The following is a 13638-nucleotide window of genomic DNA, read 5'->3' as shown; positions in this document are numbered from 1 at the left end:
TCGAACAAGAACTGAGTTATGCTTGTTTTTGTTAATCAAATCAATGTAACAGATCCACTTTGTAGCCAGTAATGCAAGCTTATAGTCTAAGATAGCATCATGCCAAGCAAGGTGGAATACTTCTAATTTTGAACTACGCCATTTCCGTTCTAGACCTCTAGCCTTATGCTTGAGGTCACGCAGGTAATCACTGAACCAAGGTGACTGTGTTTTGGGGGGGCGTGGTTTTAATAAAGGTGGTGCAATCATGTCGAGTGTAGTTTAGAGTATTAGGTTTAAACTATCCACAAGACTATCTACTGATTGGGTAGTTGTCAAATGTGAAGCTAAGATATCAGGCAGTCTAGCTTCGAGTTCAGTCTTAGTTGAGGAGTTGATCCATCACCGCAGTAATATATAAGGTCGTTGTTCCACTAAACACGGCAGTGAAACTGTAAACTTAATAAGTGAGTGATCAGAGACCACTGATGTAAGAGGCATGATGTCAATATTTGTGACAGCAATACCACGTGCAAGAACCAAATCCAGGGTATTTCCACTAATGTGCGAAATCCTAATGCATCCACAATTTCCATAAATGATTTGCAGAGGGGATCAGAAGGCTTATTTATATGAACGTTAAAGTCACCAATGATCAGAATGTTATCTGCACTAGCTGACAAGTTAGAGATAAAAGCATCAAATTCATCTAAGAATTCAGAGTATGGGCCAGGAGGCCTATATCCAGTGACAAAGTAATACGGATGATTTTTATTCTTCTGACCTTGGCAATGTGTAATATCCTGAGTAGAGCGGAGAATCAGATGCTCAAACGAGTTATATTTGTGACCCCCAACAGCTAATAAGCTAAACCTAGATTTATAAATAAGAGCAACACCCCCGCCTTGCTTCGCATCACGAGGGACGTGACTAAATGTATATGCTGGTGGGCAGGCCTCATTTAAGAGGAGGACAGCTATAGGTTTAAGCCAGGTTTTACATAACCCAATCATATCTAAGTGATGATCAATAATTAGATCATTACTCAACAACGATTTTGAGGATAGTGATCTTATGTTAATTAGGGGTGTCGGAAAAAATCGATTGTCTGAATCGTGATTCTTATTTAATATGATTCTGAATCGATCCAAAATGTCCAAGAATTGATTTTTAAAAAGCTTTTTTTAAACATTTTCTTGCTTACTCGCTGTGTGTACTGTTTGTCAGGCAACAGCTTCCGTACTACAGCGTCCCCGCGAGGGGGAGGGTCCGGCGTGCTTCAAACATTCGTGAGCTGCAGCTTAGCATGGCGGACGAAGAGCTAATTCAGCCAGCACTGTCTTTGCTGAAGGCAAATGTTTGGGCGCATTTTGGATTTTATTATTTGCTGCGTAAGAAGGAGGTTGACATGACTTATGCAGTGTGCAAAATCTGCAAAATGAAAGTCAAGTACTTCGGAAACACTTCAAATCTGCAAGACAACATGCTACGCCATCACCCAGAGCTAAAAGAAGTGGAGCAGCGGTCTCTGCTGACTAATGACCAGCACTTCACTAAACTGCCAGCCAACTCTGATCGAGCAAAGCAGATAACTAAATTTACATCTAGAATCACTTGATTAACCTTGTAAAGCTGCATTTTCTTAAACAAACATTTTTTAAGTAATATAACTATTTCTCAGAGCTCTTTCAATCAAAGATCGATTCTGAATCGAATTGTCACCCCAAGAATTGGTGAGTTGTTGTACAATTCATATCCCTAATGTTCATGAGACCCAGACTAAGGACCTCAGTGGGGTTGACAGTTGGACTGTTTGGGTTTAGGGGTGGTTCCAGAGTAGCATATATAAGATGCCTGGAAGTAGGTTTAGGTTTGAGATATTCCACACGAGTTGTAGGTAGCAGACATGAAATCTTTGATATTGCTGGAACAACCATTGGGCCATCCTCAATTTCAACATCATCCAATGCAAAAATGGGTATTAAGTTTTCAAAGCATATCCCTCTATGATTTTTATGGACACATCTACGGAAGCAGGCCACAGTCTCAACTTGTTGAATTTCCCTCCCTGGCAGATAAATTGCACTATCACCATAGTGGATTTTCTGCACGAATTTCCCTGCTAAGCTAATGCCTTGCAGGGTCTCTAATCATCTGCTCCATGGCCTGCTGTAAATTCCTAATGTTACCCTCCCTGTAGAACTCTATGTTCACAGACAGTAGGGTGGAGGCCGTCTGGCATCAGCAAGCCACAGCGGCCCCAGAATGAAGGCCAGTTATCAATAAAGCTAAAGCCTTGCTGTCTACAAAATTGCTCCAGCCACCTATTTAACAATGTTAGCCTGCTAAACGCCTCATCGTTACCCTGGGAGGGGAGGGGACCAGAGACTATTAATTGATGCCAACACATCTTTCTGGCAAGGTCATAAGTCCTCTCTATGTTCATTTTTGTGACCTCTGAGTGCTTCAACCTGACATCATTGGTGCCAACGTGAATAACTATGTGACTATATCTCATGTCATGTTCCTTAGTCTGTCTTCCCTTCTGCAGCGTCAGCACCCTAAGATGGGATGCAATGTCGGGAGCTGTAGCCCCAGGAATACATTTAACATCACCCGGCGTCTGTAACCTGACTTTGTGGGTGATAGAACCCCCTATCACTAAAGTGCTAAAGTCTGGCATTTCAGCCTGGAGACAGGAGTGGAAGTCACTTGTGGGCTCAGAGAATTCACATCAGGCAAATCCATGAGGGAGAAATGATTCACAGTTCGCAGTAGTGAGTGTGATCGGGGTACCACAACCGGGCACCAAGCCCTACGGGGCTTCCTCTGCCTAGCCACAGTCCAAAAGCCGTCCTCCACAGCCGGTGTTTCTAGGCTGATGCTAATGGGCACACTGGCCGGCCCAACACTAACCTCATCTGGAGTAACATCTAACTCCACTAAGCTAAGAAGCTGTTCTAACTTACGGATACAGCTCTCTAAAAGAGCCATCCTATCTTCCAACATCACGCAGGATTTACAGAGGGTGTAAAGTAGTGTACTTTGTGCACTAGGAAATTCAAGAGTATAGCCAAGCAAGCACGAGGTAACCACTAATGATAAGCTAACCACTCATAGGGCTCACACAGGATTCGCAGACAAAAATAAATAAATGAGTTCAAATTCACAGCAGTTACACTGCAAAAAGTAGCAGAAGCATTAGTATTATGGGCCTTTCACACTGAATCCGTCAGGCCAATCCGTCAAAGTATCGGAATCCGTCGGAAAATGGATCCAACGGATCCGACGCATGACGTCAGACATGACTCTTTGGAAGCTGCAGAAAAAAAAAAAAAGGGAGGGGGGCGGGGTTGCTATGTCACACTCTGGCTCATTGAAAATAATGCTTTTTAGACCGATTTTGATGCATCTGATGGATTCAGTGTGAAAGGCAGACTTGCAGGAACAGTAAACAGTAAAAAAAAAAACAAACAAAAAACTCCTACGAGTAAACCACTCCTAAGATTAACAGAAGAACAAAGTACAAAGCTAAAATTCACAACAGTTACACGAAAAACAAAAGTAACAGAATTATTAAAGAAATGCGGGGGGGTCAACCCAGCTAACGCAAGCTAACCACTAGTGAAAATGCTAGCCACTCCTACGATTTACACAGGAGTAAAATAATGACCTAAAATTCACAGCAGTTAGTTACAATGCAACACTAATAAGGTTAAAAAAACAGGTTAAAAAAAAGCTATAAAAGTAACGTGGGGGGGCGTCGACCTAGCTAAGGAAAGCTAACCGCTAGCGAATGCTAACCGCTAGCAAATAACAACAGGACTGTAGTTAAATAAGATTAAGAGTAGATACACAACTACCAGAAAAGTGCTAAACAGAAAGAAAAGAAACGTATACAACCGTGTAACGTTCGGAAGAGCGTCACAACAGCAAACAATCCACTGATTAGTCTATCTAATTGAAAACCAAACAATCCACTGATTAGTCTATCTAACTGAAATGTTAATGATGAGCTATGGATCTTATTTACAAACTTTGATATGTACAGTACATACATCTCAAAATATAATTTCAGCAAATAAAGCACACTTTCATTGTTACAGTCACAACACATGAAATCCCAAGAAAATATATACATGTAAGGCCATGAAGACTATAAAAATACTGCAACAGTTTTTGGAACACTGAAAACAGTTAAACTCATGTAGTTTACCAGTGTATTCCATTTCATAAGAATAAATACAACACATAATCATGACTTGCAATAATTATGTACCTCAAAGTACACTGAGAACATTTAACATATTTTGAACACAGAATACAAACACGCTCAACAACTTACAACTTCTACACATACTTTAGTGGTCACCTGACATGTTGCTGAAAAGTGTCCAGAGAAGATACAGCAGATGACCTCTCATAAGCAGAGAATTAACATTTTCACTCAAAAGTTGAGAACAGAGTAATGTGATTTTGTAAGTCATTATGATCCATTTATGAGACAGGTTTTATATTACATTTGCAATACACGCTACCAGGGTCAGCACAGGGAGCATGTGATGGTGCCACACGTTGCCACTTCCACTATACCACAGTACAGTACAGCCTTGGATCCTCGATCACAACCAGCCAGGAAAACTATCAAAAGCAACTATCTATCCACTGCAGCAGCTGTTGTGCTGCTGCTCAATTTTGTCACATCATTTGTCTTCCATAATGATTTTTATGCCACGCTCTGCATCTTCTGTGATTGTTTTTTTGGATGCGATTCAACAGGCTTTAGGCTTTAGAGTGTAAGCGTGCATGCAAAACTGCTATCTAAACCACATTTGAAACACCTATGAATGAGGCATAAAATGAGACTCTCAATTTACCAGTTGATTTACACACCTACAGTGAGGAAAATAAGTATTTGAACACCCTGCGATTTTGCAAGTTCTTCCACTTAGAAATCATGGAGGGTCTGAAATTTTCATCTTAGGTGCATGTCCACTGTGAGAGACATAATCAAAAAAAAAAAAAAATCCGGAAATCACAATATATGATTTTTTAATAATTTATTTGTATGTTACTGCTGCAAATAAGTATTTGAACACCTGTGAAAATCAATGTTAATATTTGGTACAGTAGCCTTTGTTTGCAATTACAGAGGTCAAACGTCTCCTGTAGTTTTTCACCAGGTTTGCACACACTGCAGCAGGGATTTTGGTCGACGACTCCATACAGATCTTCTCTAGATCTTTCAGGTTTGGACTTTCAGCTCCCTCCAAAGATTTTCTATTGAGTTCAGAGACTGGCCAGGCCACTCCAGGACCTTGAAATGCTTCTTACGGAGCCCCTCCTTAGTTGCCCTGGCTCTGTGTTTGGGGTCATTGTCATGCTGGAAGACCCAGCCATGACCCATCTTCAATGCTTTTACTGGGGGAAGGAGGTTGTTTGCCAAAATCTCGCAATACATGACCCCATCCATCCTCCCTTCAGTACGGTGCAGTCGTCCTGTCCCCTTTGCAGAAGAGCACCCCCAGAGTATGATGTTTCCACCCCCATGCTTCACGGTTGGGATGGTTTTCTTGGGGTTGTTCTCATCCTCTAAACATGATAAGTGAAGCTGATTCCAAAAAGCTCCATTCTGGTTCCATTTTGGTCTCATCTGACCACATGACCTTCTCCCATGCCTCCTCTGGATCATCCAGATGGTCACTGGTGAACTTCAAACGGGCCTGGACATGTGCTGGCTTGAGCAGGGGGACCTTGCTGCCCTGCAGAATTTTAAACCATGACAGCATCATGTGTTACTAATGTAATCTTTGTGACTGTGGTCCCAGCTCTCTTCAGGTCACTGACCAGGTCCTCCTGTATAGTTCTGAGCTTTCTCAGAATCATCCTTACCCCACAAAGTAAGATCTTGCATGGAATCCCAGACTGAGGGAGATTGACAGTCATCTTGTGTTTCTTCCACTTTCTAATAAATAATCATAACAGTTGTTGTCTTCTACCAAGCTGCTTGCCTGTTGTCCTGTAGTCCATCCCAGCCTTGTGCAGGTCTACAGTTTTGTCCCTGGTGTCGTTAGACAGCTCTTTGGTCTTGGCTATGGTGGACAGGTTGGAGTGTGATTGATTGATTGAGTGTGTGAACAGGTGTCTTTTATACAGGTAACAAGTTCAAACAGGTGCAATTAATACAGGTAAAGAGTGCAGAATAAGAGGGCTTCTTAAAGAAAAATTAACAGGTCTGTGTGAGCCAGAATTCTTGCAGGTTGGTAGGTGTTCAAATACGTATTTGCAGCAGTAACATACAAATAAATTATTAAAAAATCATACATTGTGATTTCTAGATTTTTTTTTTAGATTATGTCTCTCACAGTGGACATACACCTAAGATAAAAATTTCAGACCCCTCCATGATTTCTAAGTGGGAGAACTTGCAAAATCGCAGGGTGTTCAAATACTTATTTTCCTCACTGTATCCTCACTGATGGTCATGAACTTTAGGTAATGACTGAAAGAATAAAGTCGCAGACACAAGTGGCAGAAATTAGATTCCTCCGTCAGGTATCTGGGCTTACACTCCAGGACATAGTGAGAAGGTCGACTATCCAGGAGGGACTCTGAGTCGAGCAGCTGCGTCTTCGTATTGAAAGGAGCCAGACAAGGTGGTTCAGGCATCTGGTGAGGATACCCTCTGGTTGTCTTCCTTGGGAAGTCTTCCAGGTACACCCAATTGGGAGGAAACCCCAGGAAGAACCAGGACACACTGAAAGAGTTATATTTCCCAGATGGCTTGGAAGTGCCTCAGGATCCCCCAGGTAGAACTAGAAGACTTGGCCGATGAATGAATGAATATGCTTAACTATGCCTTGCCCTGCAGCTTATCCTCTGCTTAACATAAAAAACAAAGTCCATCATTAAAGGCACCTTGGCACTTGCATGAATTTGATGAGGAAACTCGTCGTAAACTGTGAGTTGTGTGTGGCTGCGTGCCAGTGCGCAAAGAAAATTTTTATATTTAACATTTCTGGCACACAACTTTCATGCAACTTGTGCGAACCAGTCATGAACATTGTGCCACCTATTTGAAAACACTGTGATCCAATGAGCACAAGGCATCTGAACCTGAAATTAGATGATGAACAGATGTTACATCTAAAACAAGAGTAATCACAGATTTCTGACGTCCGCCAATGCGGATCAGGATCACCTTCAAAATTTAATGGTGTCTTCCATGGCCTAATATCTATCTCTGGTGCAAATTTGGTGAGAATCCATGTAGTTTGACGTAATCCTTCAAAGCGTATATAAAGTGAAATTTTGATCCATAATCTGGATTCAGATCCAGATTACCTCCAAAATGTAATAGAGTCTTCCATGCCCTAATATCTATTTGTGTTGCAAATTTTGTGACAATCTGTGAAGTAGTTTTGAAGTAATCCTTCAAAGCCTAAAAAAGTGAAATCTTGATCCAGAATCTGGATTTGGATCCTGATCCAGATCACCTCCAAAATGTAATGGATTCTTTCATGGTGTAATATACTGTATATCCGTGGTGAAAATTTGGTGAGAATCTGTGAAGCACTTTTGACGTAATCCTTCAGAGCACATAAAAACTGAAATCTTGATCCAGAATGTGGATTCAGATCCAGATTACCCCCAACTTTAATGGTGTCTTCCATGGCCTAATAAATATCTGTGGTCAAAATCTGGTGAGAATCCGTGCAGTTGTTTTGATGTAATCCAGCTAACAGTAATCCTTGAAAGCCTATATGAGTGAAACCTGATCCAGAATCTGATCCGGATCAACTCAAAAATTTAATAAGTTCTTCCATAGCCTAATATCTATCTGTGGTGAAAATTTTCTCAAAATCTGTGCAGTAGTTTTGACGTAATCCTGCTAAAAGACAGACAGACAAATAAATGCAGGTGATTTTATGACGTCCTTGGGGGACATAATAAACACAACTTTCATTTGAAAACGTGAAAACTGAGCCAACCCCTCCTATTGTCAACTTTATCAGGCTGCACTATACAAGATCAGCTTTGTTTTAGTTTATGGTACAAACGGTTTCAAGTGCCAGATGATATGAACGCAACACCTCATTTCTACTTGAGGCCAAAATATGGCCATCAAGTACTGCGAAGGCCTTGCTTTCATCCGTCCATCTGTCTGTGCTAAGCATAAGTCCAGTCCCATTACTGCCAGGGGCCTCAAATTCACAGGGAGCATTCTTGGACACAGACCTTGGACAAGTTCAAAGATGGCTAACCATGACCATTTTAAGAGGTCAAAAGGCCACATTCTGTTTCCTATTTTTATGCTCACACGGTCTAGGGTATTTTAGCATTTTGTTATATTTACATCTACAATGGGTGAAAAGTAAAAGCAAGTATAATTAGTAGGGGTGTAACGATACACAAAAATCACGGTTCGTACGTACCTCGGTTTTGAGGTCACAGTTCGGTTCATTTTCGGTACAGTATGGGAACAAAATGCAAAACCTAAATTTGCTTGTTGCATAAACCATCAATTTATTGTAATATTATATAAACAGGAAAATAAAATAATTGCAAAGTGCTGCCTTGTAATAAGTTAAACAAAATGTTCTCAAACAACAAATATATGTTAATTGATGCTGTCAATTGATTTCCTGAAATCTGCACTCCTCATGCGGTGTGAATTTACACCCACACAGTGTAACTATAAGGTCTTACCTGCGCGTTTTAGTGAAGAATCTCTTTGCGCCGTCAGATCAGTTAGTGGAGCCTTCTCCCCCCCTCCTTCCACACAGGTTCTCTGTCTTGGCGCAAAAAAGTCACAGCGCCTCAATAACGTCTCATTTACCACAGCCTCCATGCGATCCTGGCTGCACATGAGATGAAATCTCAAAAGTTCTAAATTTACTCAGTTCTCCGTGTGGACCAGGGACACCGTGCATGCGTGCTGGATGACGTGTGTGTCAATATTTACGTGTAACACTTCAGGGAAAAAAAAAAAGCATTTACGGTACGTATTCAATTAAAAGTTAGAAAAAATCTTTCTGTCTAACATCTTTCTGTGTAAACATCTCATGTTATAGACAAGTGTGGTGTATTTATGTACAATTTCTTTTATCTTTTTAAAATTGGTGGGTGCGCTCTATAGTCCAGAACTTACGGTAAACACACGCAAGGCGAACACACCTGTGGACAGCCCTGTACCGAACCAAACGTCCTGTACCGAAACGGTTCAATACAAACACATGTATCGTTACACCCTTAATAATTAGTGACAAAAAAACTGGTTAAAGAAGTGAGCCTAAGGTCAAATGATCCTTGGTTCAATTCCCCATTCGGACCGGAAATCACTAAGTCCCTTCAGCAACAACCTTAATCCCTCAATTGCTCCTGGTGTGCAGTGGAGAGCCTTGTATGGCAGCATGCTTATACATCAGGCTTTGTGTGTGTGTGTGTGTGTGTGTGTGTGTGTGTGCACACGAAGTTCTTACCTATGTAGTACGTCATCTCAACACTTTGGATAAAAGCGGTACAGAAATACAGAATTATTATTATTTAAATACTAAATAAAATTTGTAAAGGAGTTCAAGTACCTCAGGGTCTTGTTCACGAGTGAGGGGACGATGGAGCGTGAGATTGGCCAGAGAATCGGCGCAGTGGCAGTATTGCATTCGCTCTACCGTACTGTTATGACGAAAAGGGAGCTGACCCAAAAGGCAAAGCTCTCGATCTACTGGTCAGTCTTCGTTCCTACTCTCACCCGTGGTCATGAGTGTTGGGTCATGACCGAAAGAACTAGATCGCGGGTACAAGCGGCCAAAATGGGCTTCCTCAGGAGGGTGGCTGGTGTCTCCCTTAGAGATAGAGTGAGAAGCTCAGTCATCTGTGGGGAGCTCAGAGTAGAGTTGCTGCTCCTTCACGCTGAAAGGAGCCAGCTGAGGTGGTCCAGGCATCTGGTAAGGATTCCTCCTGGGCGCCTCCCAAGGGAGGTGTTCCGGGCACGTCCATCTGGAAGGAGATCCCGGGGAAGACCCAGGACTAGGTGGAGAGATTATATCTCCACATTGGCCTGGGAATGGCTCAGGATCCACCAGTCAGAGGTGCTCAATGTGGCACGGGAAAGGGAAGTTTGAGGTCCCCTGCTGGAGTTGTTGCCCCCGCGACCCGAAAGTGAAAAAGCAGTTGAAGATGAGTGAGTGATGAATGAGTGAGTAAAATTTAATGGAATTTCACCCTAACTGGATTTGGTGGAAACTTGGAATGATGCTGCACTGTGCTATGTGCTCCTTTGCTTTGAATTGAAGACGGCCTTTTAAGAATGTGTGAGGTGTTCAGAATATCTGATTTAGTGTTTCACATTTGTTATGGGCCTTTCAAACTGAAGGCGTCAGACGCGACAGTTAATGCGTGTCAGTGACATCAGTTGCATTGTGTTGGAAGTGCAAGGGAGGCATAGATTTCTACAACCCCTGGCAAAAATTATGGAATCACCAGCCTCAGAGGATGTTCATTCAGTTGTTTAATTTTGTAGAAAAAAGCAGATCACAGACATGACACAAAACTAAAGTCATTTCAAATGGCAACTTTCTGGCTTTAAGAAACACTATAAGAAATCAAGAAAAAAAGATTGTGGCAGTCAGTAACGGTTACTTTTTTAGACCAAGCAGAGGAAAAAAATATGGAATCACTCAATTCTGAGGAAAAAATTATGGAATCACCCTGTAAATTTTCATCCCCGAAATTAACACCTGCATCAAATCAGATCTGCTCATTGACATTGACCCTATGCCATGACATTGACCCTATGTGTCTTTTTGCAAGGAATGTTTTTGCAGTTTTTGCTCTATGGCAAGATGCATTATCATCTTGAAAAATGATTTCATCATCCCCAAACATCCTTTCAATTGTTCAAAATATCAACATAAACTTGTGCATTTATTGATGATGTAATGACAGTCATCTCCCCAGTGCCTTTACCTGACATGCAGCCCCATATCATCAATGACTGTGGAAATTTACATGTTCTCTTCAGGCAGTCATCTTTATAAATCTCATTGGAAAGGCACCAAACAAAAGTTCCAGCATCATCACCTTGCCCAATGCAGATTCGAGATTCATCACTGAATATGACTTTCATCCAGTCATCCACAGTCCACAATTGCTTTTCCTTAGCCCACTGTAACCTTGTTTTTTTCTGTTTAGGTGTTAATGATGCCTTTCGTTTAGCTTTTCTGTATGTAAATCCCATTTCTTTTAGGCGGTTTCTTACAGTTCGGTCACAGATGTTGACTCCAGTTTCCTCCCATTCATTCCTCATTTGTTTTGTTGTACATTTTTCGATTTTTGAGACATATTGCTTTAAGTTTTCTGTCTTGACGCTTTGATGTCTTCCTTGGTCTACCAGTATGTTTGCCTTTAACAACCTTCCCATGTTGTTTGTATTTGGTCCAGAGTTTAGACACAGCTGACTGTGAACAACCAACATCTTTTGCAACATTGCATGATGATTTACTCTCTTTTAAGAGTTTGATAATCCTCTCCTTTGTTTCAATTGACATCTCTCGTGTTGGAGCCATGATTCATGTCAGTCCACTTGGTGCAACAGCTCTCCAAGGTATGTTCACTCCTTTTTATATGCAGACTAACGAGCAGATCTGATATGATGCAGGTGTTAGTTTTGGGGATGAAAATTTACAGGGTGATTCCATAATTTTTTCCTCAGAATTGAGTGATTCCATATTTTTTTCCTCTGCTTGGTCTAAAAAAGTAACCGTTACTGACTGCCACAATCTTTTTTTCTTGATTTCTTATAGTGTTTCTTAAAGCCAGAAAGTTGCCATTTGAAATGACTTTAGTTTTGTGTCATGTCTGTGATCTGCTTTTTTTCTACAAAATTAAACAACTGAATGAACATCCTCCGAGGCCGGTGATTCCATAATTTTTGCCAGGGGTTGTATGTCACACTGACTTTTTCCAAAGCCTGAGAAAGCTCAGCGATTGCCATCTTGGATTTGCGTCTGTAGAACCACAATAAAGCTTTAAAAACAGCAAAATGAGTCTCCCATCACCCCTTTTTTACTGTTTAGTGTTTCTTTATATTTAAGAAATATTTTATATTTAAGAAATATTTTTTTATTTGTCCTACATTTGCTGTGCAGGCAACCTAAATTCAGACGCACTTCAAAAACTTCCAGTGATGACCACAGATACCATGTCAAGGTGTCCAGTCCATTGCTGCTCTAACAGCCTTTTAAGCTTCTCTCCTTTGTACTGTGCGACTACAGTGGGCTTTTTCAGAAATTTATAAATGGAAATGCACAAGTCAAAAAAATCCCCAACTGCACTCTCTGAGGAAATAACATGCACAATCACCAAATGCAATTGGTGGTTGAAACAATGAATGTAAGGCACTTCTCTGTTTAACTTATCTTGAATAAGCTTTTGCATGCCTCCCTCTCTTCCCAACATGACACTTACTCCGTCATAACACTGACTAAGAATTTTGTTTGCTTTAAACAGTTCATCAAGCACAACATTAGTGAGTGACTGGGCATCACACTTGTCTGTTGTCTGCATTGGTAACAGCCTCTCTTGTATTTTACAGTCCTTGTCCACATAACGCACATAAGATACATTTTCACTGCCTGCTGGGTCTTCTATTTCATCCACCTGGAGTGTAAACCATGACTCCCCAACATCTTTAACAATTTGCTCCGTTACGATTGTGCTCATCAGTTCAATGATGTGATTTTGAATATTGTGATGTGTAAGTTGCATTTTTTGGAAATGTACTGAAAGTGTTTGCAAGCTCTTGGCTCAGAGGCTGAGGGCGCCGGCCTGCTGGGGGGCGGTTCACTCTCCTCACTGTGCAGCTGAACCCGCTGTTCCTCCTCCAAACTTGGCCTCCTCAGCAGGTGCTCCTTGGTTTCTTCGGAGCTGCTGCTACTGCCTGGATTTTTCAGCCATTTGCGAATATCCATCTTTCTCAATTAAAATACAGCTGCTAGCTTGCGCTTAGTTTGTTGTTTTTTCCTCTTGTGGTGGGATGACACTCTGACGCCTGATGACATAACGTAAACTGCATGATGGTTCAAGCACAGCTGGAAACTCGGAAATTTGGATTTGCACAACGTTGCATTTTGGTTTGAACAAGTCAGGGGAGTTTTCTGTTGTTTTTAACACATTGTAGACCGAAAACAAAAAAAGAAAAGAAAAAAGGAAATACTACATTTTGACTGAGGGGGCGGGACAGTCATTGCATTGCGACGCCCCCTCATGCCCCCTCTTGACGCCAGGACTGCTCACTACACACCGGGAGCAACTAGGGGATTAAGGACTTTGCCCAAGGACCCTTAGCGATTTTCCGGTCAGGCTGGGATTAACCAGTAGACCATCACCTCCCCTAAATAAAACAGGCTGTTTAAATGGCAACTATTTTATTATTTTTTTAAAAAGCTGTTTCAGTTTATATTTTAACAATAAATGAATGGATCATTAAAAATGTCCATGAAATCAAAGCTAAGTCAAGACATTTGCACAGGTAGAAGGCCCGCCCCTATTGTGCACAATTTTAAACTTTTTAAAACTTTGTTCTGATCACATTAAAGGCAAGCACATATTCTGACCTAATTACAAATTGAAATGACTCAATTAAAAAATGATATCCTA

General features: G+C 41.2%; 1 protein-coding gene across 2 annotated transcripts in view; it reads right to left on the bottom strand.

Annotated features, from left to right (window-relative positions):
* dyrk1b (dual-specificity tyrosine-(Y)-phosphorylation regulated kinase 1B) overlaps positions 1 to 13638 on the bottom strand; it is a 229835-nt gene that overhangs the window by 46548 nt on the left and 169649 nt on the right. The window lies entirely within an intron of this gene.

Source organism: Thalassophryne amazonica, chromosome 7, assembly GCF_902500255.1.
Source record: "Thalassophryne amazonica chromosome 7, fThaAma1.1, whole genome shotgun sequence".
Classification (NCBI taxonomy): domain Eukaryota; kingdom Metazoa; phylum Chordata; class Actinopteri; order Batrachoidiformes; family Batrachoididae; genus Thalassophryne; species Thalassophryne amazonica.
The sequence above is the reverse complement of the archived record's forward strand: the minus strand, read 5'-3'. Positions and strand labels throughout refer to the sequence as shown.